This window comes from Atractosteus spatula, chromosome 11 (genome assembly GCF_055471065.1).
Source record: "Atractosteus spatula isolate fAtrSpa1 chromosome 11, fAtrSpa1.hap1, whole genome shotgun sequence".
Taxonomy (NCBI): Eukaryota; Metazoa; Chordata; class Actinopteri; order Semionotiformes; family Lepisosteidae; genus Atractosteus; species Atractosteus spatula.
Genome location: NC_142716.1, coordinates 10,757,715 through 10,780,561, shown reverse-complemented (window position 1 = coordinate 10,780,561; position 22,847 = coordinate 10,757,715). Strand labels below are relative to the sequence as shown.

Genomic DNA, 22,847 nt, shown 5'->3' with positions numbered 1-22,847 from the left:
AGCCTAATTGAAATGAACTCTGACCCTGGTGACTTAGTATTGTGAATACAGTTCAAAAAGAATAGCCATCAAACAACTCTATACAAGCTTTCTGAGAACACTGTGTAAGAAATACAAACCTTTTTGTTTTCTTTACAAAGTGCAGGGAAAAGCTAACAAGTGCTATAAACTTTCTGGCCTTGATGTTCTTCAATCTATCAAGTCTAACAGTGTCCTCACTTAGAAATGTCCCCTTTAAAACATTTGTACTGTTTGCCACAAATCATTACACCACAATGTACTACAATCTCTGGGGCTTGATCCAGACATCTGCTGTCCTATTAGCTTCAGGCTAGGGAAGTACTTCAGGAAAGACTTTTCACAAGATACTAGCTCCAATTTATCGGGACAAGATAATCCGCCACTTGATTAGGTAGGAGATGTCAGCAGCTTTGTCTGGAACACTGCCGAGGTGATTGGAGTCCTGAGCTGTAATTCAGAAAGGTAGAGGGAAAAAATGTTTCCAATAATAAGCTTTTACTTTTTCCTGTCCTCCAAGGCAAGGTGAAAATGAAGCCTAGAACTGAAAGGCATTTAGCCATCTATTGTGTCGTGAGTCACATTACTCTTCTGATTTGTGGATCCCCCATAGTCTATTTAAAAGACAGGAAAGTGGCTTAGAGAATAACTGCACCTGCAAATAGTGCATTTTTCGGAGTCCTCTTACTTTTACGTTACAGTTTGGATTATAATAAGTGTTACCTTCGCACTCTCTTATTGGATTTCCAGTACACTCTCCCAAAACACACATATCATGCTCTTCAAAGTAAGATCCTTTTGAAAATTAATATGAAAACTGGTTTTATATAGTAACATAATTTAGCTTTGGTGTCAGCTAATCATTCATAATGACCAAAGTTTATATTAGAAATAGATTAATAATTCAATATTACAAACAGGTCTCAACATTTTTGAATCATCAGACTGTATTGTGCCCCAGGTTAGAAATAAAGGAAGTAAAAAATAATTGCATTTCTAATTTATTATAGTTATAAACCACTGACCACACGTTGAACACAGATAACAACATTAACAACTGATAGCACAAATATTTCTTTTTTTGTCCCAGAACGAAATCAAAACTTTGACCTTAGTTCAATGAAGGTTTCTCCCAGATCAATCAACTTAACACACGCCCCTTCAAAACCTGAAGAATAATTCAAACAGTGTTGAGTTGTGACTAGTCTCTTTGCATTTATTTTAGCTGTGATATACAGTAGGTATTGTAAGGATAATGCTGTACAGTACCTGTGGCAAAACTTTTTGAAGGAATTTTAAGAAACATCCTCAGAAGTAATGATTGCAGTATTTTCTTAAACATATTCTGGCCAACATCAGATATTTCCTCAGTGTCCTGAAAAAAGTGAGGAGTGGTTCTTTTAAAAACTTACGTTGTATATTACGTTATATATGATATCAGGTAATTACCACTGAAATACACACACTTTTTAACTAGACATGAATGTATCTCTATTGATTTCTTCAGGCAGGCACAGAATTACACGGTCTAATACTGAGAAGCCTTAGTGGATATATACTAACATAAAGGTTAGAACCTTTCATTACAGCCTACTCTGGTACTGATTTAACAACAAAATACTGCCTTATGAAGATCAATACCCTTGCTGGTCATTTCAAACCGGAGGCTTGAGAAAAGCAGTGAAGATCGCCATTGAAAATCAATGGGAATGTTCCGTTTTATTTTACGGCACTGAGTGCTCTGTTAGGGGATTAATGGTTTGGAGCACATTAAAATAACTGACATCACTACTGCTGTAGACCAGATCTGTAATTATAGAAGCTGTTTCTATTAATCCTAATCTGATCTACACAGACAAGAAATCAGAGGAAGCCGTGTATATTAGAGTTGGTGGAGCCATTTAAGCATAAAGGTCAAATTAAATTGCACCTAATGATGTCTTTCCACAAAAACATCCGAGGTTAATCCAATATTGTGTGTCATTGATGAAGTGAAAAGTAGAAGGAATTTGAGTAGAATATTCCTCAGGAAACCAGTGAACTGCACTAATCCAGCAGTTGTTATCCCCATTAAAAGTGTTCCAGGTAATTTCAACTGCTGAACATTAAAATCACATAACAAATTACAACAGTCCCTCCTTTGCACAATATCATTTCTTGGTAATTTTTGTTTTGTTGGAGAAAATGGCTTTTTGATGGTTAATTTAGCACAGCTTTACAAATACAAATGATCACAAATAACGACAATAACCCAATCTGTAGTTTCAGGAAGAGACGATGCACTTAATTTATTATTGCTATCAATTGTAGAGTTTATTTACAATACTGAGCACAATCTTGAGTTAATTCAATAAAGATCTATGGTAAGTTGAAGGAAGAACAAAGAAAATCTTTACTAAAATGGTGAAAATAAGAAACCCTTTCCATCTACAGCTGATATTTCAGAGTTTTAAATGTGAATAAGATATGACTTTTCAGGCTGGCAGTTTTTTGCCTCAGGATTACGTGATCACTGATAGAAGATGTGGCTGGGGAATATAAATTTACTGTCCACTGACAGGAGTGGCTGACATACAGTATAGGTCTAACCAATCAAACAAATCCTTTTGTATGACAGATGTTTCTGACTTGAAACCTAGATCATGGATTGCTCTCTCTTTCTCCTCACAGGTACCGTGATAAACAGAAAAAAAACATATTTACAGAAATGTTATTTCTATGTAACTCCGAATCATTATTTTTATTTTAACCTTAATGACCTGGACAAATCTGTAGCTACCACTCATTTTCAGAAAAACACTAAAATGTAATGAAAAGCTTTTGTAACGATCCTGATATACACAGTACAAACCAACCAAAAAGTGTAAAAGAAAAATGCTTGAATTGTTATTATTAACCTTTAACACTAGAAATACAGCATATTTTTCTAAATAATTTTAATATATACTGTATAGCATGTTACATTTATGGAAAGAGATAAGCAAATATGCTATGTAATGTAATGAAATCCTAGCATTTTTAAATATTATATCTCTGACTTCATAATTATGTCGCATGCATAAGTCACCCTTGTAATTTATTTGCAAAGATTTTCTAATATCATTTTAATAGAAAACAGCTTTTCCTGCTACATATACTCTATCTTTCAGGAAACATACTGTAGATAGGTAAGAACAGGAAAGACTGCCAGAAACACCACTGTATTATTGTAAGCATTATTACCCAGTTCTTTGAAAGTTTAAAAGAACAAAAGGAACCTTTTTTTTTTCTTAGGCAGTCAGGTGTGGGTTAATCTTATTGCTTCTGCTCAAATAAGACCTTGTCTGCTAAGAAAGATTTTTCCCTGGTGTAGGATGTGATTGAAGCTGTTGCTAGTTTCAATCTCTCTTCCTGCACATGCTAACACCTTGTGGACTTTTTTTCACTCAGCAACAAAGACAGAAGGGCTTAACCTCACTGCAGCGTGAATATTGGAAGCTGTATCACAGATTACAGGCAGTAATAGACACCTGGGTAAATCCCATAGAGGATTATAGTTAGGATTTCAAACTGGTTTAGGCCAAGGAGTTCACCAGGTCCACATCCTGAAAAAGTGCAAAACAAGTTCTTACAGACCCTTTTCAGATAGTGACTTCTATAGGGCTGTCACAGCCATAGTTATCTTGGAGATATTGAACATGATTATAGTCTAGATAAGCTGGAAACTGAGATGGCTTAAGGTGAGCTGATGAAATATTGTGGGTGTTGGCAGTTCAGCAGAAATTCAATAGTGCTTTAATGGCACTTATGTATAGAGGTGTTTTACAGCAGTGCAGGGCATCTCAGTGACCTCAGGAATTATGATTCAGGACGATGTATAAATTCAAGCTATAACTGCCATAAAACCACTGATATATGATTTGTGGGACGCATGAATCCTAAAAACAGTTTTGGGACAAGGGAATCATCTCACTCTGCTTGTAAAAAGGAAATGTTATGATATTATATTACACTTTAAACACAACTGAAGGCTCCGCTGAGTAAAATGTTAATAGATCTGGATTTGAAATCCAGCAGCAGCCCCTACAGAAGACATTTCAGATTTAGAGCTATAACATACTGAAAGCTGGAGAGAAACAAAGTAATTTTGCTGTTACACAACCACAATGTATGTTCCACATTACCACACTACAAAGTATGTCATTTAAAACCTCAGACATTGTAGGCTTCTTTCCCCTCATAGAGTGCTTGCTGAAACAAATGGCTTGGATCAGAAACTTATGCTTTGTTAGTGACCCTGTTTTCCTTCATGTTTTTTTCAGTCACAACACACTGTTTCAAAGTAAAAGAACCTGTCCAGAAGTAATTAAAATAACAGTACCTATTTTTACATTGGCACTAAATGGAACAATGACTAAATACAGCATGTGATAAACCTCTATGGTATAAATTAGAATAACTGTAAGATTAGCCGAGTTGTTCTTTTAGTCTGTTTGGTTAGCAATAACAGAATTATTGGTTCAATCTTTACCTTTTCTGCGTAGAATACTTAACAATAAATGGAAGACTTCTTGACACTGGTATCACTTCTTTAAACTTCTCCAAGAGCACATACAAACCAAAATCACAAACATTTCTGACTGTACATAACAGTTTAAGAGTACAATGAAAAATCTTTAGACATTACAATTTTACCTAAAGTCCTAGAGACACTTCTAAAGTGTTCATGCTTGTCAGAATGTAAGCTCAAATGTTGACCTTTTCATGCACAAACTAAAACCCCTAAACCACCACCTCTTTCAGATGACTTGGTTTCATAACGGACTTGTTATAAGCTGCAGAAAAATATTGACATCTACTGTATGTCACAGATATTACGGAGAGGAAAGTGATTCTCTTCTACAGTCTTAAATGGTTGAGTTAAATTGTACCTCAACATTATATAGAGAAGTAAAGAAAATCAATGTCTTCTAGGTGTGTATTTTTCAAATTATTAAACTAATCAATATTACCAATTATTTGAACCACACAGATCTAGACTTATTGTAAACCTACAAAGCTCATTTTCTACAAAATGCATTTGTGCTTTAAATGCAAGCCTGATTCAATTCTGATTGCAGGTCCTAGAAATTCAGATAATGCACTTCGTGTGAACATTCTCAGATTGTAATGAGTAAATAAAAAACTACTACATTTGTTTTTGCTTCATCTTGAATTTTTTGTTGGCAACAACAAAAGCAATGTTGATGCGGTGCCTAGTTGATGTAGCTATGAGAACTTGGATGATATCTGTTCTTTTGTGACATGATCTAGATAGATAGACTTCAAGTCACTCTCACCTGCGATGAATCTAATCCAAAGTCCCAGAGGTGAAAGAAATAATGTCACATAGATTCTGAATGTCTGCCAGACAGAAATGACTTGCAGTCACCTTGACCTGAGCTGAAACTTAACCCACATCCCAAAGGTAAAAGAAATCAGTCACCTCTGGCATGTGTTGAAGTACTGCACAGTCCTATGCATTAATAGTGCTTCACAGCTGTACCTAAGGTTGGAGGAATAACTCTCTTATTAAAGTGTGACATTTAATGAGCGCTGATTTCACAGATTGTGGGAGTAATCTAATTTATCTGTTCAGTCCATCAGATGGAATTATTAGTTAAAATGATAAGATCCCTCTTTACAAGAGCTTTGCTCCTCACTCAAATATTCTCTTCAGAAACTATATCGAGGTACAGTTATGAAAAAGGTACTGTATAATTAATAGGTGAAACATCATCATCATTGTGTATTCATTGCAAACGATTAAGTTTTAAACATTAAATTAATATTCGGGGAGTATTATACAATTCATTTTTTACAGTTACAGCTATTGCTAAGTACTGCCACCCTGTATTTGAGACAATTTTATACAATAATGTACTAAATACGAATTATTATCAAACCTAGTAACTATTTCCCTTTACCATTTCAAAGTTTAATGAACTATTTTTCACATAAGAAAATAGTAACAATGTTTTATTGACCAAACTAATTTAAAACACAGGGTATCTGTATTCTGATAGTTTAAGGAAACAGCACATTTGAATTCAACATCAATATCACACTTTTCATATGTAAGGAAACATTTTACAATTATGCATTATTAAAGAAAAGGAAAATAACTGGCTGTTTTTTAAATGTTAACAACCATCACAAATGTATTTCACTCTACTTTGTATAGTACATACAATGCTTTGAAAATGTATTCACCCACTTTCAATGATGTCCCATCCATTTATTTTCTAACTTATTGAGGGTTGGAGGGGAGCTGAAGCCTACCCCAATGGGCAAGCAATGGGCACATGGCAGGATATTCCCTGGATGGGATGTCATTCAGAAACCAGCACATACTCATACCAAGGCCAAATTTCCCAGAAGCCAATTAACCTACCAGTATGTCCAGAAGACACCCACACAAATACAGGGAGAACATTCAAACTAGACAGATAGCACCCCAGGAATTGAAGCCAGGGTCCCAGCACTGTGAGGCAGCAATGCTAACCACAGAACCATTGCACCATCCTACAAAGTATTTTTTTTAAATAATGAATTTTATAATATTATAATATTATATATATATTATAATTGCCGTCCTCCAATGTTGCCAGTGTGTCCCATATGTTTATATTATTTTAATAATAATTCAATCTAAACTTTTGTACTCACGCTGAAGTTTAATGGGTGAAAGACGTTACGTTATAAGCAAAAACTGCAACAAATAATTAAAAAAATAAATATGTTAATGGCATAAATATAACCCCCGCCCCTCCTTGAGTTAATAATTAGTGGTAGAACCTCTGGCAGCAATTAGACTTTTTGAACGAGTCTTTAATTTTCTTTGTAAACTTGCTCAATCTCTGTCAAACTGGTTGCAGATCACAGATGGATGGCCATTTTGTATTGACACATAATACAAATTCATATTCAGGTCTTTGACTGTGCCCCTCAAAGACATTCACTTTCTTCTCACAGTTACATCCCTATAGCAGCTTGCTCAGTTTGGAGGAACAGCCTGATCTAGGAAGTGTTCGGATGGAAAAATCTTCTGCTTCTTAATGATGAACTTTTCTGTACTCAAAGGGATATTCAGTGTCTTTGAATGTTCTTACACCCTTATCGTGATCTGTGTCTTGCTGCAACTTTATCCTTGAATACCTTTGGTTGCAGATCACTGATGGATGGCAATTTTGTGTTGACACATAATGTAATTTCATATTCAGGTCTTTGACGGGCCCCCAAGGACATTTACTTTCTTCTTGTTAAGACATTCCAGTGTAGATTTGGCCTTGTGCTTTGGGTCACTGTCCTACTGAAAGATTAATTTTAATCCCCGTTACAGGTCTTTAGCAGACTGAAGCAGGTCTTTCTCTCAGATTTGCCTGTACTTCAGGCGTTAGACCAACAGATTCCAGTTTTGTCTTTTCTAATCACAAAAACCTTTTGCCACATGTGTTTGCTGTTTTCAGTTAAATGCTTTATCTGCAAATTCCTGGCAGATTTAAGATGGGTTTTGTCATTCTGCTATACAGTACATGCCAGCTTTGTGGAGTGACCAGGAATTGTTGATTCATTGACATTTTCATCCATCTCAGCCATTGATCTCTGTAGCTCATTTAAAGTCACTTTTGCCACACAGTTACATTCTTACTCAGTTTTGAGAAACAGTCTGATCTAGGCAGTGTTTGGGTGGTAAGAAAAACCTTTCACTTCTTAATGACTAACTTCACTGTACTCAAAGGGATATTGAGTGTCTGAATGTTTTTACACTCTTTTCCTTATCTGTGTCTTTCCGCAACTTTATACTTGAGTTGTTTTGAAAGATCTTTGGTCTTCATGGTTGAATCTTTGCTTGAAATTCACTACCTGACAGGGGGACCTTATAGTGTTCCATTTATTTTGAAATCAGGTGTACCACTTTTATTACACAGAAGCCATTCAACTAATTTCTTTCACCCATTCAGTTTGAGCATTTTAGTTCAATTTTAGTGATTAGAACAATTCAATTTAAAACATAATTAGTATGTTTAATGAAGCTTCACTGGAAAGGGGTGAATACGTTTGCTAGGTACTATACATACAGTACGCTTACAATATAAATATACCTTTCAAGCAATGTTGATAAGTAAGTTGATACTAACATTTTGTAAAGAAACTTCTAGCATACAAAGCACAAATAAATGTTTTTTTTTCATTAGGAGAGTAATGCTTATATTCTAGACACATTTTATGCCATTTAAACTCTAGTTCTTTAAAATCTGCTTATTATTGAACTTTATATATAGTTAGTAATTTTCTTTTCCCATCTTTGCATGATACGCAGGTTGCTCTTGTGTACAAAGACCTTGACAAATGTGACACTGTGTGTAACGTATAACCAATATGAGATCTAATGTATGCTGCATTTTTAAATTAAGTATGACGTTATATTGCTTTGGTTTAATTAAAATTCACCAAGCAGAAGTCAATGTAGAAACCTGTGTTTAATTAACCACTGGCTTCATTATTTATCCCATGTGTATCCAGTTTGGTGAACCCAGAAGTACTTAATTATAGGGGGATATTCTAAATGTCAAATCAAATACTTAACTGTAAGATTTATATGTATATATTTATGATAGTGTTGCAAAATGTCTTCCATAGTACACTAGAGTTTCTCTAAGTAATCATTAAAAGCAAATCACGGGTAGTGATCATTTAATTTTGTAGACGTTTCACTGCGAAATATACTTTAAATTCTGGTTCTTGATGCTGCTGCTAGATGGATGAAAGCTATGCAGTATCCATCACACTGGGGATTTCACTTTGCGTATCTGACAATACAGTTCTACTGACACATGAACCTTGGGAATAGAGCTCTCACCCAGTTTCAGTTTCTTGTTTTCTGAGATGGTTTTTAGTTTAGGACATACATTCACTTCATAGAATAGTCTAGCACTTGTAAAAATAAAATGTTGGTTATACACGGTCAGGGAGTCAAATCCTTCTGGTCACTCTCAAAACCAGAGTTTGCCAAAAGATCTTACTTTATTGCACTGTGTTAAAAGTCTATAATTAATGGACCCGTGTTGAAAAGTCATGTAGACTTTTGTTCAATTCTTAAATTTATTAAGGAATCATTGTTGTTTTACAGTTTTTTTATTCAGAAAAGGTTTCAAATGGTTAGTTTCTCACCTATATGAAATGAATAGAACTGTTCCTTAGTAATCTTTTGTTTTTAGACTGTGGAAGTCTTTGGGAAATGAAACTTAGAGCACTTGTTTTAATACAACAGTCACGATTCACTTATTTGTAAGTATGCCCTTATTACGTTTCAGCATATATAAACTTGGTGGTTACAGCCTGTGTGTGATGAACACCCATGGACGACCTGAAAAGGCTACAGGGAGCTGTTGCTCTAATTAACTCATTTTGTCCTGAAGGCAGACAAAATAAAAAATAGAAAAAAACAGGAAACTGATAAATTAAGTAATAAGCAGTCAGCAAGACCAAGATAAGTTTGAAGATACAATATATAAGCCAATAAGAAATGTGTAAATCTTGAAGAGACTCTGCACGCTAATGGCACATTGAGTTGTCAGAAATGTGGCACATTACTAAGAGGTTTTAAAAACTATAGCAACATAATATAGTTACTTATGAATTAAATATTGTCTAGTGTAATAAGCAATCTTATGTGTTCAATAATTTAAAAAAACTGTTAAACTAAATTGACATTTTGTAGTTGTTCCAGATTTCTTCTACATTAAGTCATCAGGGAAATGGGAATAATTTTAAAGCATCATATTTTAAGAATGTACTTGATTTAAAACAGTTAGTATAAGTAATTGATACTTTAAAAAAAGATTATCTGATTACCATAGCACAGAAATAAATTAGGATGAATGTTCAAAGCTGAGTGAAAAGAATAGGAAGATACGTTCCTCCTTTACAAATATTATTTTTATCACGTGTCATAAAAATAAAACCTACAAAATATTTAGATAAGTTAAACCAGCATACCTATAGTTATTAAGTTACTCAGAGTACATTATTTAAAAAAATATAGGGAAACTGAAAACTTTGACAAGTTATATATATTTTTTTTATTTCCTAAATGCAATAATAAATAATTCAAACTTTAAGTTTCAGTTAACCAGAATTTGCAGAAGAACACAGTATACCAAAGTCATAGACACACAGAAAAGTCATATTTAAATATATATTTTGGAGTTGGGAGTTTTGATAGACTTTTCTGTCATTTCAAATGATTAGAATATATCTATTTTTTTTATTTTTGCAAAGCTTGCCCTTGATCATTTTGTCCTTTGTTCTTTTCTCCAGCTCGCGTTTGTGTTTAGTCAAACTATTCCCGTTTTTTTTCTCCCTTCTTTGCAGCTTTTCTTTTATTGCAAGCCCTTCTGCTTGTGCTTCCACTTCTCTTGTGCTTTCAGTTCAAGCTGACAATTCAGCAGCAGAGATCGATGAGGCTGACAGGAACGTCTGAAAGCATGTGCAGAGTGTGTGTTATCAGATCAGTTGCCTTTTCTAATGCAACCCACCTGCAATGATAGATGTTTTTAACCTAAAAAATACATATATATCCCGCATGAGTACCCCTGCCGAGTCATTTCATTAGGCCTGACTGCACAACATAAAATGATAGGAATGACAATACAAATGCGTTGCACTTCACACATTCAAATCTCCTGTCAGGCCCTTGATACTACACCAAAACCAGCTGGTCACAATAAAATAAGCAATCTGATTTGGGGCAACTTTTTATAGGCAAATAAATACATTTTAAATTAACGATTTCAACAGAATATCCTCGACTCCAATAAAGATGTATTCAAACTTATAGTTCATCATTATAACTAAGAACGAATAAACTTATCAAAGCAAAACAAAAACTTTTAACAGTAAAACAAAGCAGGCTATGATCAAAATGTAAAGTTCCAGAAACAGGGATTTCTTGAAGATGTTTTTGATGTTAACTGACTGAACTATTATATTTACATTCACATTTAATGTAGTTGTGTTTTTTTTTCTCTGGCAAATGAAGCTACACTGAAAAAGCAAACAAAGTGCACAACATAAATTCTCATGTACCGTATGAGCCTTAATAGAAAGAAATTCCCAACCCTATTTCAGGGCTGTCCCACCCTATTCACCAATCTCTTCAAGCCCCTCTTCTTCCCATCCGCCTTTTCTGATGTAATAAGAAGTCGAAAAATATGACATTACAGATTGATTGGCCAGAATCATTTCTCATCAGTAAAGTGGATGTTTTCTAGAAACATTATTTCTAATAGTAGCTGCAGCAAGTGTGGTTTACAAAGCAGATGAATAGGAAATCCAGTGCTAAACAATAATTTAAATTGCAGCAATTTTACTTACCAACCACATTCTCTGTCAAGGAGAGGAAATGTGAAGTCAACACTTAGAAGAAAGAAGTTAGGGTTAGACAAATTAGTCTCCCAATAAGAGACTAATTTTTCAATACCTGTCCCTGAAATTGCTCTACATGTGGTCAACTCTACAGCAGAAGCATTAAGGTACCTTGGGTAACCAATTTCTCAGATTACAGGAGGGATTAGGCAATGTGATTAATGCAATTCCTGCTGTCACATAAAATGTTATCTAAGATGGGAATACCTTGCATATAGATGTCATGGTTGGATAGTTCTTAGATGTTTGAAAAATATTGTACCACCCTGCTTCTCAAACTGTATTCTCAGATCACTGAACTACATTTCTTCCATACCTCTGGGATAGGTAGTCAGAAGGTGTATTGTGAGACATAAAAATATTTAAGAGACCACTAACTGAGTAATATATAAGACCAGTAATTGACAAATTAAGACCCTAACCATAGGTTTTAAGGCAGAAATACAATGTATTGTTGAGGACATTACTAACAACCTGTAGCATTATCCAATACTAGTACCTTTCTCTCCAAAGTTAAGAGTAAAGGGTATCCTACCATACAAAGGGTTAGAGTTATTCCAAATGGGAAAATGTCTGTTATTTAGTTTTAGGAGTCAAACACTCAAAAATATCGTTATTAGACTATAAAGAAAGGAACACATACTGCATGTAAAGTCCTTTGGGATTAAAAGAACTATATAATAATCCTAGTAATGTGTGTAATCTATATACAGTATAATGACAATGAGAATACTTAAATGCATAAATTGGGCTAAATGTTCTAACTGCAAACTGAATAACAGCACAGACAGCACACCATTGTTCACTGTATTATACAAATTTGAAAGATCTTCACCACTCTCGCATAAGGGTTAAAGTACATGAATTATTCTAATGATGAATTTCTCAAAAACACACAACAGAGATTGTAATTCCAAGCAGTTGGAAGCATTTTCACTATTAAGAAACAATATACCACTAGGTGAGTTCAATTTTCAGGCCTTAGCAATAACAAGCAATTTGCAGCAAATTCAAAATCAGTGCAGAACCTGATAAAACCAGGAATTATCAGACCTTGGATAACCTCAGTTAGCAGCATTACCCCATTGTAGCCTAATCTTGTCTGATCACAGAATTTGAGCAGATCTGTTTCATTAGTACTGGGATGGGAGAAGTCTAAGTTTGCTGTTGTAAGTGGTAAGCTGCAATCTATCCCTCTGAACCAGAATTTCAAAACCAATATCGAACTATAGGTGGGAGACACTGTGCTAGATAAGGTGCTGTTATGCAGATGAGATTCTAAACTTCATCATGACTACTTAGTCATTAAATATCCTGTATGTCACAGTTCATAAGAGCAGGGGTGTTAAAACCAGTATCCTGGCTCAATTCCACTGTAGAACTGAACTCTCTGGCCCACCTACAATTCCCTCTTAATTTAATTGGTGATATAATTTCTAATTTCCTCACATCAGCAGCTATGTAATGAGGTTGCTTACACATCATGGCTGCTGCACCAAACACAGGAGGAAGCTGTACTCCCATTCATCTTCCTCGATGACAAGTGCTATAGAAATGAAATTATTAATTAACCTTTAATGATAAAAGTGATAACATGAGTGTGCATTTTTTGACAGCATAACGTAATGAAATTAGATGACCACTCAGTCGTTTGTGAAGATCTTTGCCAGATTAAAGGGAGATCTACGATTAATGTAAATGTTACGATCCCTATGAAAGCAAAATGTTCCAATTATTCTAAAATATTCCAGAATGCTAAATAAATAAAAATGCTCTGCTCTTACACTGTCAGTTCAAGAACACCAAACATTTTAAGTGAATTTTCTGCATTAATATAATTCATCTGATGTAACCACAGGCTTTAGATCGTCAGATTTCTCTGCAAAAGCAGTAGGAAAATTAAATCTTTTAAGAAAGTCTGACATACAGTATGTTACGGTTCTCTGGTAGGAGAACTACATCTGAACTGGAGGACGATATTGGAGGTTGGAGGACTAACTCTTTAACACGACAGCAATCTAGACCAGTGCTCTATCCTTTGTTAATGTTCAAAAATTCAGTTTTGATTTTGTTGTGAAAGTTTAGAATACATGCATTTTGTAAAACATAAATACAATTAACACAATTTCTTCATTCTTATGTGTAGTATTAAACCTAAAGTTAGGATTCCTAATGTACTCAACTGTTCCAGTGCTACCACCACTTGCAAAAAGAAATAAAGAAAATAGCCGTTTGTAGCCACTACAATATTTAAACCTCTCAAGAAAATTCTAACATTTTGGTCATTCACTGTACTGTATATACAGTACCTTCATTACAACATTAAATTAATAAATTAATGTGTTTTATATATATATAAAACATATAGTTTGATAGTTACAGTTACATAAATAGTTATGTGTTCATTTAATTCATAACTAAGACTGAATAAGCACACTAAGACTACATTGCTGGCCTTAAATAATTGAAATAGTGCTTCTAATTTAATCACTCAAGTTCTGAAATGTGAATGTAAAGTATTTGGCTTTTACCAACATTACTTGTTAAATTATCTTGTCTGAAGATTTTATTTCAGTTATTGTCAGAATTAATGGTAGATTCTATACATTAGTAAATATGCGGGGTACATTACATAGAAGCTTTCTTTTTTATCAAATATATGATCTTTGTATCTAATAATATGTCTTGATCAAGATCCTGGCTAGTTTTGCTTTTTCCAGCTAGTAGTAATGATGTATCATGGTCCCATGTGCCCTTCACTCCAATTACAGTAACTGGATACATAAGATTTGTGATAAGTATCAAAACACATTTTATCCACTGCAGTGTATGGCACTGTGCCAGGTCAACCCAAATTAATAATAAATGTTGATTGCTGCTATAAATGCTGTAATCCTGTAACTGTGGTTTAAGTGTGCTCCCTCATATATATAAATGTGAGTGTGAACACAATGTGAAAACAGTGTTTAGAAATGGATTAAAATGGTGCTAATATTACATTTGATAAAACAGAACATTATTTGAAAAATATACAGACATCACGATGGCACTAACATTTATTCAGGAGCTTTGGTAGGACTGGTTTCTCTCGTACAGGATGTACTTTGTGAATTCTTTATTTTTGTCCTTCTTTTACAGGAAAAAAACTTTTCCCTTCTTTAAAAATTGCAGAAAAAGTAAAACAAAGACAGTATCCCAAGTACACTTGGCACACTGCATTTGGCCTTAATAATCTTTTCAAGACCAAGTAAAAAAATACAGTAAATTTGTAATGGAACCTTTTCCTTGTTTTTTTTTTCTGAAGAAAGATGGTTTCTTAGTCCAGTGGGGTATTTAAAGTTTGCCTTGTCATCTTCTTTTGAGGCAAACAAAAGAAAGTGAACCCTCAGATGTGGGCATTGTGGTAATCCTGACCTTTCAGTTTCTCAAGGTTCCAAGTTCATCTCCATGGACATCCTGAGAGACTTCAGTCCAAAGTCAACTCAGTGCACTCACAGACCTATCAGCCCATCAATACACACTGCAGCTTCAGGAGATGGGAGGTTGTTTCTATTGATGTGAATTTATTCAAAACCTTCTTCCTGATCATAAAGAAGATACAGGAGAAAGTTTCAATGGCCTTGCCATGACCTTCTGACTTATGAAATCATCTAAACTAAGAGATATCATCATTTCATTTTATTCCAGTACACTGTCAAAGTAGGAGTAGGAGTGTTTTATTTCTACTACACATCATCACTGATAAACAGCATACATAAACCATTTAACACATGTTTAAAGAGGTTATATGCATTTCTTAAATTGATTTTTTTTACTTAAATCAGAGAGAGACTTAATTTACAAAATATTTAACAACATTATTACCCGGGTTTGGGCTCTTTCTTCATTTTGTAGTACACACTGTGGGATTTTGAATTCTCTACCCATTTCTACCATTTACTGTATGCTGTATTTTATTATTTGCAGGATTGGCTGGAGCAGGGATGCCAAATCCTAGTTGTGGAGAATCAAAGTCCTGCAGATTTTGCTGGCAGCTTTAACTTGTCAGTTTTCACAGATGTAGAAAAATATGTTAACCTCCCCTAATCAAGAAAATGGCTGATTCAATTAATTTACTCAAGAGTTTAATGGAATAAAAAATTAGCAAACATTAGGGATCCCCAGGTTGGGAGGTGGACATCTCTGGAAAATAACTTCTTCACACTATGGGCCCAATTTTGATAGCTAGGGTAAAAGAGCAAAGACAATAGGTGCTAGAGCACTAGAGGAAGTGGTTTGTACCAAAATAATGACTATGAACAAAAATAGTGCTCAGTGGAAATCAAATGCACTGAAATGAATTTGCATGAAGCCAATCATTGCACAATTGGAGGTGAAATTTACTGGCTAGCGGTGAGCCTCTAACATACTCTTCAACAGGCTGCTTACTACTGTGATTGTGCATTCAGAACTTATGAATGGAGGAACAAAACACATGGAGGAGCATGATGCCTTTCACACCTTGTGCCATTATCGAGGGAGAAACCATGGCCACAGAGCGCAGCTAAAGTGAACTTGCTGCCTTTTATTCAAATTTAAGAGAAGAAAGCTTGTGAGTTCAGTGCTGCTCTTAATGCGGTAGATAGACGCAACTAAATACACAGTATTGTCTCAACATCTGAAAATTTAACATTCGCAGATTATCTGCAGTTTGGTCTGCCTGATGGGGTGGGATGGAAAAACGCAGCTTTCTAAATAGCCCAGCAACATACTGGGACCATGTACCCACTACCCAGTAGTGATGCCCGGGTTGACTCCCACCTGCGGGCGGGTGCGGGTTCGTTTCTCACAACCACGGGTGGGGGCGGGGCAAAAAAAAAGCCGTCCCACGCATCACTACTACCCAGCATCCGCATCTCAACATGGTCTTGTTTTTATACTTTAACGAACACTCCAGGTTCTGCGTCTGAGGTGTGGGAAATGACAGGCTGGAGACGACTTTACAGGCTCACTAGCAGTTCATTGTCCTTTTCATTACAGGGCGGTATGCTAATCAAGAACAGGGAAGTTTATGAATACTGTTATTTTAGTTGATCAATGTTATTTTAATTAACTTAAAACCAATATATTAGTACTTTAATTATCATTTAAGGGAGGGTTAATTATGCCTTTGAGCCATACATACTATATACTGTAGTACATTATGCAACGGTATAGGGGTGGACTTGGTTATATACAAGTTTGGCTATTTGTGAGGATTCGGTGCAGAGAACCCTCTCAAATGTCGTGACCCTACTGTAGTGTATATGAGAAAACAGATATACAGTATATATAACAGGGGTGACCAATGCTAGTCCTGCAGACCAGCAATTCAGCAGGCTTGATAGGTCTCTGTAAACCAGAACAACTTAAAAAGTTGAAAAAAGTGTGTAACTTGAACACTTTCAAGGTTGTCTCCTTGGAATCAATGTCTATGAACACACAAATAATTGCTATACTTCTTGCATTTAAAAAAAAAGTGTATTACAGGTGCACAGGAATATACTGTATATGCATATATACTGTATAGATATTCAAGTAATGACTATATTAAGGAAATTATTCATGAGGGGGGATTGTGTATAAATCAAGAGAGTAATTAGCTGCATCAATAAGTAAGCTGCAAATGAGCAAGTAGAGATTAAATCCACACTGAAAAACAGGAATAAAAAACACAAATCTTTGGCTATGGAGCCTTGTTACTCAATTTCCTTTTCAGTCTAGAATTAAGTTGTACTTGTTGTTATATACACAGAGCAATAGGTGGAAGTGTGACCATTGCAGTTCCGCGCAGTGTCGTGCCCCCTGCCACCCGTTCCGTCCCCCAGCACCTGGGGCACGAACCCGGGTCTCCGGCGTAATGCAACAGGGAATCAGCCGCATGAGCTAAAGGAGACCTCCCTCAGTCCAGGCAGCCAAGGTCCCTGCTACGCACAGTGAGGGCGATGACGTCACCGTTTCCGAACTAGCTCCGCTACAGAAGCAATATGGCAAATTTTTATTAAGGCTGGATAATGCATGGAAAAGCAACTGTACAGTATTTAGAGTATGGTGTGAATGCCTTGGAATGTTTAAAGATCTGCACAGGTTCAGATGACTCGCAGGCACATAAGTATGGAAAGTAATAACTGACTAGTGTCTGATGGAGGTCCAGATCTGCTGGACCTCATGTTGTAGGTGCAGAGAGTTGTGGAATCACACTAAACAGAAGAAGAAAAAGTGTCTCGTTGATAGTGTGGAGTTGACAGTTATTTTCTGACAAGCACATTGATTGCTTTACCTGAAAGATTACAAAAATGTAAATATTCATTCTGAGGAGTAATGTGTGAACACAAAGAGCTATTGTAGTTGAGTTTCTACAGTGTTCCAGCACACTCTGTATTCAAGAAGTGACATGGTTTATCCTCCTCACTGTGTGGGAGGATGGAGGAAATCTCAGAGATTATTATACCAGAACTATTCGTCTCGAAAAAAAAAAGAATAAAAGTTTTGCAGTTCCAATAGAGATAACTGAGATTAACATTGACATTACACATTGACAACAGACTATATTTACAGTATAGCACAGTTTACTTCTAACATTAGAAAAGAAGATGCATTTGCAAAATTAAAAAAATATATTTCTAAAGATGCAGAAAGTTGTTAAATAATCAACGCTTTGTTTTTAAATCAATAAAAGTACAAATAATTTCCAATATTAAAGAAAACAAAACTACGGAAGAGGGGCACAAAATGAGGAAGGCGATATTCATACAGTCTATTATGTATTCAACTGCAAAACAGGTGCAAATCATAAAAACTGAAAACAAATGGGTGCAATACATTATAATGGGAAACAGAGGGAAGATAAATTGATGATTCTTAAGATTCTTAAGATGTGTTTTCTTCAACCTCTTGGACATAATTTAAAGTTTTTGTTCCACGATTAACCACAAAATATGGAAGTACCATTGTTAACTTTCACTTACCACTACAGCTTTAAACATCTTTCCTGTCTTTGAATGGTGGGTTACAGGCTAGTACTGATTTCAGTTACTTCATGAGTGATATGACTCTATTATTTATTATGACATTCTAAATCTCATAATAACATTTCGTGCTGTAAAATGTATGTAAAATACAAATTCTCTATGTAGATTTCATCTGCAGTTTTGTGCAAACTGGTCTTTGAAGAAAAAACTATGTCTAAACTTAACAGCACATAATCTAAAAAACAATTACTACAATTTTACTATTTTCTTGTATGTTTATTTGTTTTGTAAAAGCTACAAACTACAGTACAAACTAGTGCTTGATGGACAAAGATATTCACTTGCGATATGAAATATTTAGTCTTCATTCTCATTTATCTGAGATTCCTCATACAGAATGTAAGTGTACTATAGTCGAATGAAGAAACTGAAAAACATTTATGAAATTAAATATTTATTAGGCAATAAAAGTTCATTATTGACCTTTGGTCTCACCCTTTTAGGTAAACTTGCCCTCCAAAAAACAGCCCATGCTTAGCTTGATTAGCCAGTTACAAGCAGGGGGGAAGTATGGTATTACTCCCTATCAAAAAAATGTGCATGGAGGTCAATTAAAGCGCACAGCAAGACTGATTGTTTGACATTAGAGTTAGTCTTAATTACTTTTTTTCTTTAATTCAATGTTGCTTTTCATTAATTACCATATTAGCACTAGATGCTAGACAGATAATGAGAGTCTGCATGAAGCAAGCCAGCGTTAAGTCTAGGTTTTTTGTAAAACGCCTGCTAGATCATGTTCTTTTAGCACTAGTAGTATTAACTGCCAATAAGATAAGCTGATTTTTATGTGAAAAGTTTTCCCTTAAAGTATGATATATGTGTTTTATATTGAGTACACACTTTGCAAGTTTAAATTATTTTCAGTTTACCTACATTGAAACTTTTGATTTAGCCATTAGTGTTACTGCATATTCATAAATGCAACAGGCTCATATGTACAGTAGTTACCACAGTTAACTGGATTCAGCACTTTGTTTTGGACCTGCGACGAACAGTAACCTTTGCCGCTTATTTCAAATAGAGTTTAAACAGGTTTACTTTTTAAACTGTATTTATTCAAGTCATTGATGGCCTCATAATATTATCAAACCTATTTTTCTGTTTTTTATTTCATTGGCCAAATAACATTAGTATATTTTCTAAACAGAAACAGAATGAGTCACTTATACAGAGGAAGTCTGCACTGATGACCTGCATCAACCGTTTCTCTCTTTTTTAGCAAATTACATGTGGAGTAATTTAGTAGTTTCAGGAACACTTGATTAGTCACAGGTCTTCTAACATGTCACACATTCTTGCCATTGCTAAAGGTTCAGGGTATTTGCTCAAGGGGTTTGAAAAGAGAACTACTGTTGTGGCACAAAGAGGTGGAAGCTAAGGAAATACGATTCTAGGTAGTTCAGTTTCCTAATACACGGTTTCTCCACTGGGGGAAGGATGTAATCAGGCAGTTTATGGATTTCCTTACCATCTTGGCCACTTCTGCTGTTTCCCAAGAAGGCTGCCCTTTGCTCATTTTTCCTGATAGGTACATTTACAGCTGTGATTCCACCAGCTGCACTGACATTTATCCACTTAGCTGCAGTGGTCTTATCAGAGCCTGTCAGCCAGCAGTCAGTCCTTAAAATCCTAAGTAAATAGGTTGTGATCCTTGTTATTGTTATGTTCTCCTTTTGAACTACAATTAAACGAACCACATTTTCTCCTGTTTATTTTTAAAGTGCATTTTCTTACTAATTGTATTAGAAACAGAACAATGAAAGAGAAATATTACCTATTTTCCAAAAATAAGGCCACAAGTTAACAGAGATCATTTGATTATTATAATTTGCACTGTTATGATTCTGGCCTTTTTTCAGTTACCAAAATTATTTCAGCAAACTGGAGGTCTGTGCTTTCCCTTCAGTTGCTCCAAGCCTATGGAACTGATGTCTCAGTTTATTACCAGATCCTTCAAGTCAATCACCTTGAATGTCTTATAACTCTAGATTTTAATTGCATATAATTTAATATATTGATTGGTATTTGACTGTTTCTTTTGTTGTTTCAATGCAAAGAAATAGAACAATAAATTAATAATCTAATTATATAATAACAAATATGTTGTTATTATTATTATTTTATATAGAACCTTTGATGATAATGTATTTCATGGTGCGTTTCAATTTTTCTGTTGTTTAATAACAATCCTACTAACCTGATAGTAGGCAGGAAGTTACTCAGCTATACAACAGCTTCATGCGCACATAAGTTCTTGATATTTTGTGAAAGAAATCTCTCTGCTATGTGGTGGTACAATTTACATCTCAACCCTTTCAGTAGTTTATGCTGAATACATTTTTATATCAGGAAGATAAACAGTTCAAAGAAGTCCCACTGCTTCTAACTTGATATGCTCTCTTACAGTCTGTATTAAATAAACAGTGCCGTTAGCCTCTTTGCTATTTGCTTTTGCTATTTAAGGCTGAGAAAGAAAATCTGAATTTAAAAGGTACCGAGGTAAAACCTATTCAATACACTTTACAAATACTGAAGATGCATACTGCATCTGGATGAGCAGTCCAAAGTCTTGAAATATAAAGATCATACTGAATATAAAGAGAAAATGAACTAGATTTGAAACTGATTTGCTTTTTTTCTGCAGAATGCCATGTACTCTACTTTTATCCAATTAATAAGAAAAAGACAACAAAAACAAAAGGCCCAACTGACAACCTTAAAGAAGGAAATGTTTTTTCAAAACTTGTTTACAGGATATTCAGAAATATGCCATAGCATTATTTAAAAAAAATCTAAAACGTCACACATATGTATATACCACACACTAAAATATAATTGTAAAATATCAGGTTAGTTAAGAAACATTTAAAAAGGCATGTTCCAAAAAGGTCATGAGTTAGAACCGCAACGAAAGCATAGTTTGCCCACAATCACGGCATTTTACCTAAAGGAATGTTAAATGTTAAAGCACTGTACTTTATTGATAATCTGCAAGAATGAACTCCTAGAGCAGGCCCTGAGCTCCACCTCTTGGGTTTTAATAAATTATAGTTGCACAACAATCAGTGTTTACATTAATAAATAATTAAATAAACAGATGAATGTCAGGGGCATTTGCATTGATATATCAGCAAAGACATTTTAACTTCTATATTAGAAGCTAACAAAAGCTACAAGTAAGAGAATGCCTTTAGGCCCACCTACAGTATCTCATTTGGTTGCTAGTAGCTACTGATTCATCACAAGAGCTGTAGATTAATATTCAGTCATAGTTTGGCATCCACTTCTAAGCAGAGATACATAGTAGTAAACTTACACATGTGAAAATAATGGCAGGACAAATGCAGCTGTCAAGTGCCTGCTTGTGTATGGAAACTATTTCTTGATTCCACAATGAAACTAGAGTTTTGAAATGGTTCAATTCCTAGAAGAGAAGAAATAAAATGCTTTAATCACATCTCTATAGGTATTCAACACATTCATCTTTATTAATTAAAATAGAGTTCATTTTGTGACAGCTGTCACAATCAATGACAGAGTAATTATCAGGTGGATTTTTTAATTGTTATGCTTGAGGCTGGCAAACAACAGGACAGTGTTTATTGAAGATATTTTGGAGATGCCAGTCATCACCATATCTTGTGTATTTCACAAAGCCTTCAAATACACTGTATTAAATATTCATTAGCTGAGCTCACAATAAAATGGAAAGCATGCCGTAGGCCACTGCAGAAGAAAACGTAACACACATATCAGGGTGGGATTTATTATTGCCCGTGACATGAGGTGTAATTCCTTTTTTATTCGTTTTAATTGCTTTAATATAAAGTAACAGCCAATGTAATGCTGTTAAATATATAAATACTAAAACATGACATTTTTTTTTAAAGTTTAAATCACTTTCAGGCACATTTTGAGCTCCCATGTGACATTTAAATAGAATTGTAAAGGACTTTTAGACAAAATAAAATTAGAACATCAGCATTTGCAGCATAATTCCCCTGGCAGATGCAATTTATAAAACTTGCCATGGATACAGCTAAATTTCATGACAGGGAAAAAAAACATAATAAGTGGTACCTTTCATGAATAATAAGCTCTTGTCTTCTCACACATTCCAAATGTCCTGTCATCTTGACTAGTATATAGAGACCAGCAATGTGTAATTATTAGCACTCTCCTCACCCCGGTTGAGATTGGATTCATAACCTGAATTTCTTTTGCCTTTTTATAGTCTGCTCCAGGCACCAAATGTAATGACCTCCAATGTGAAGAATAAACAAAAAAATGTTGACATTTTTGTAAATACACTGAAACACGCATAACAAAATC

General features: G+C 34.8%; 1 protein-coding gene across 1 annotated transcript in view; it reads right to left on the bottom strand.

Annotated features, from left to right (window-relative positions):
* The window catches only part of ntng1a (netrin g1a), a 114,406-nt gene that overhangs the window by 64,313 nt on the left and 27,246 nt on the right, over positions 1-22,847 (bottom strand). The window lies entirely within an intron of this gene.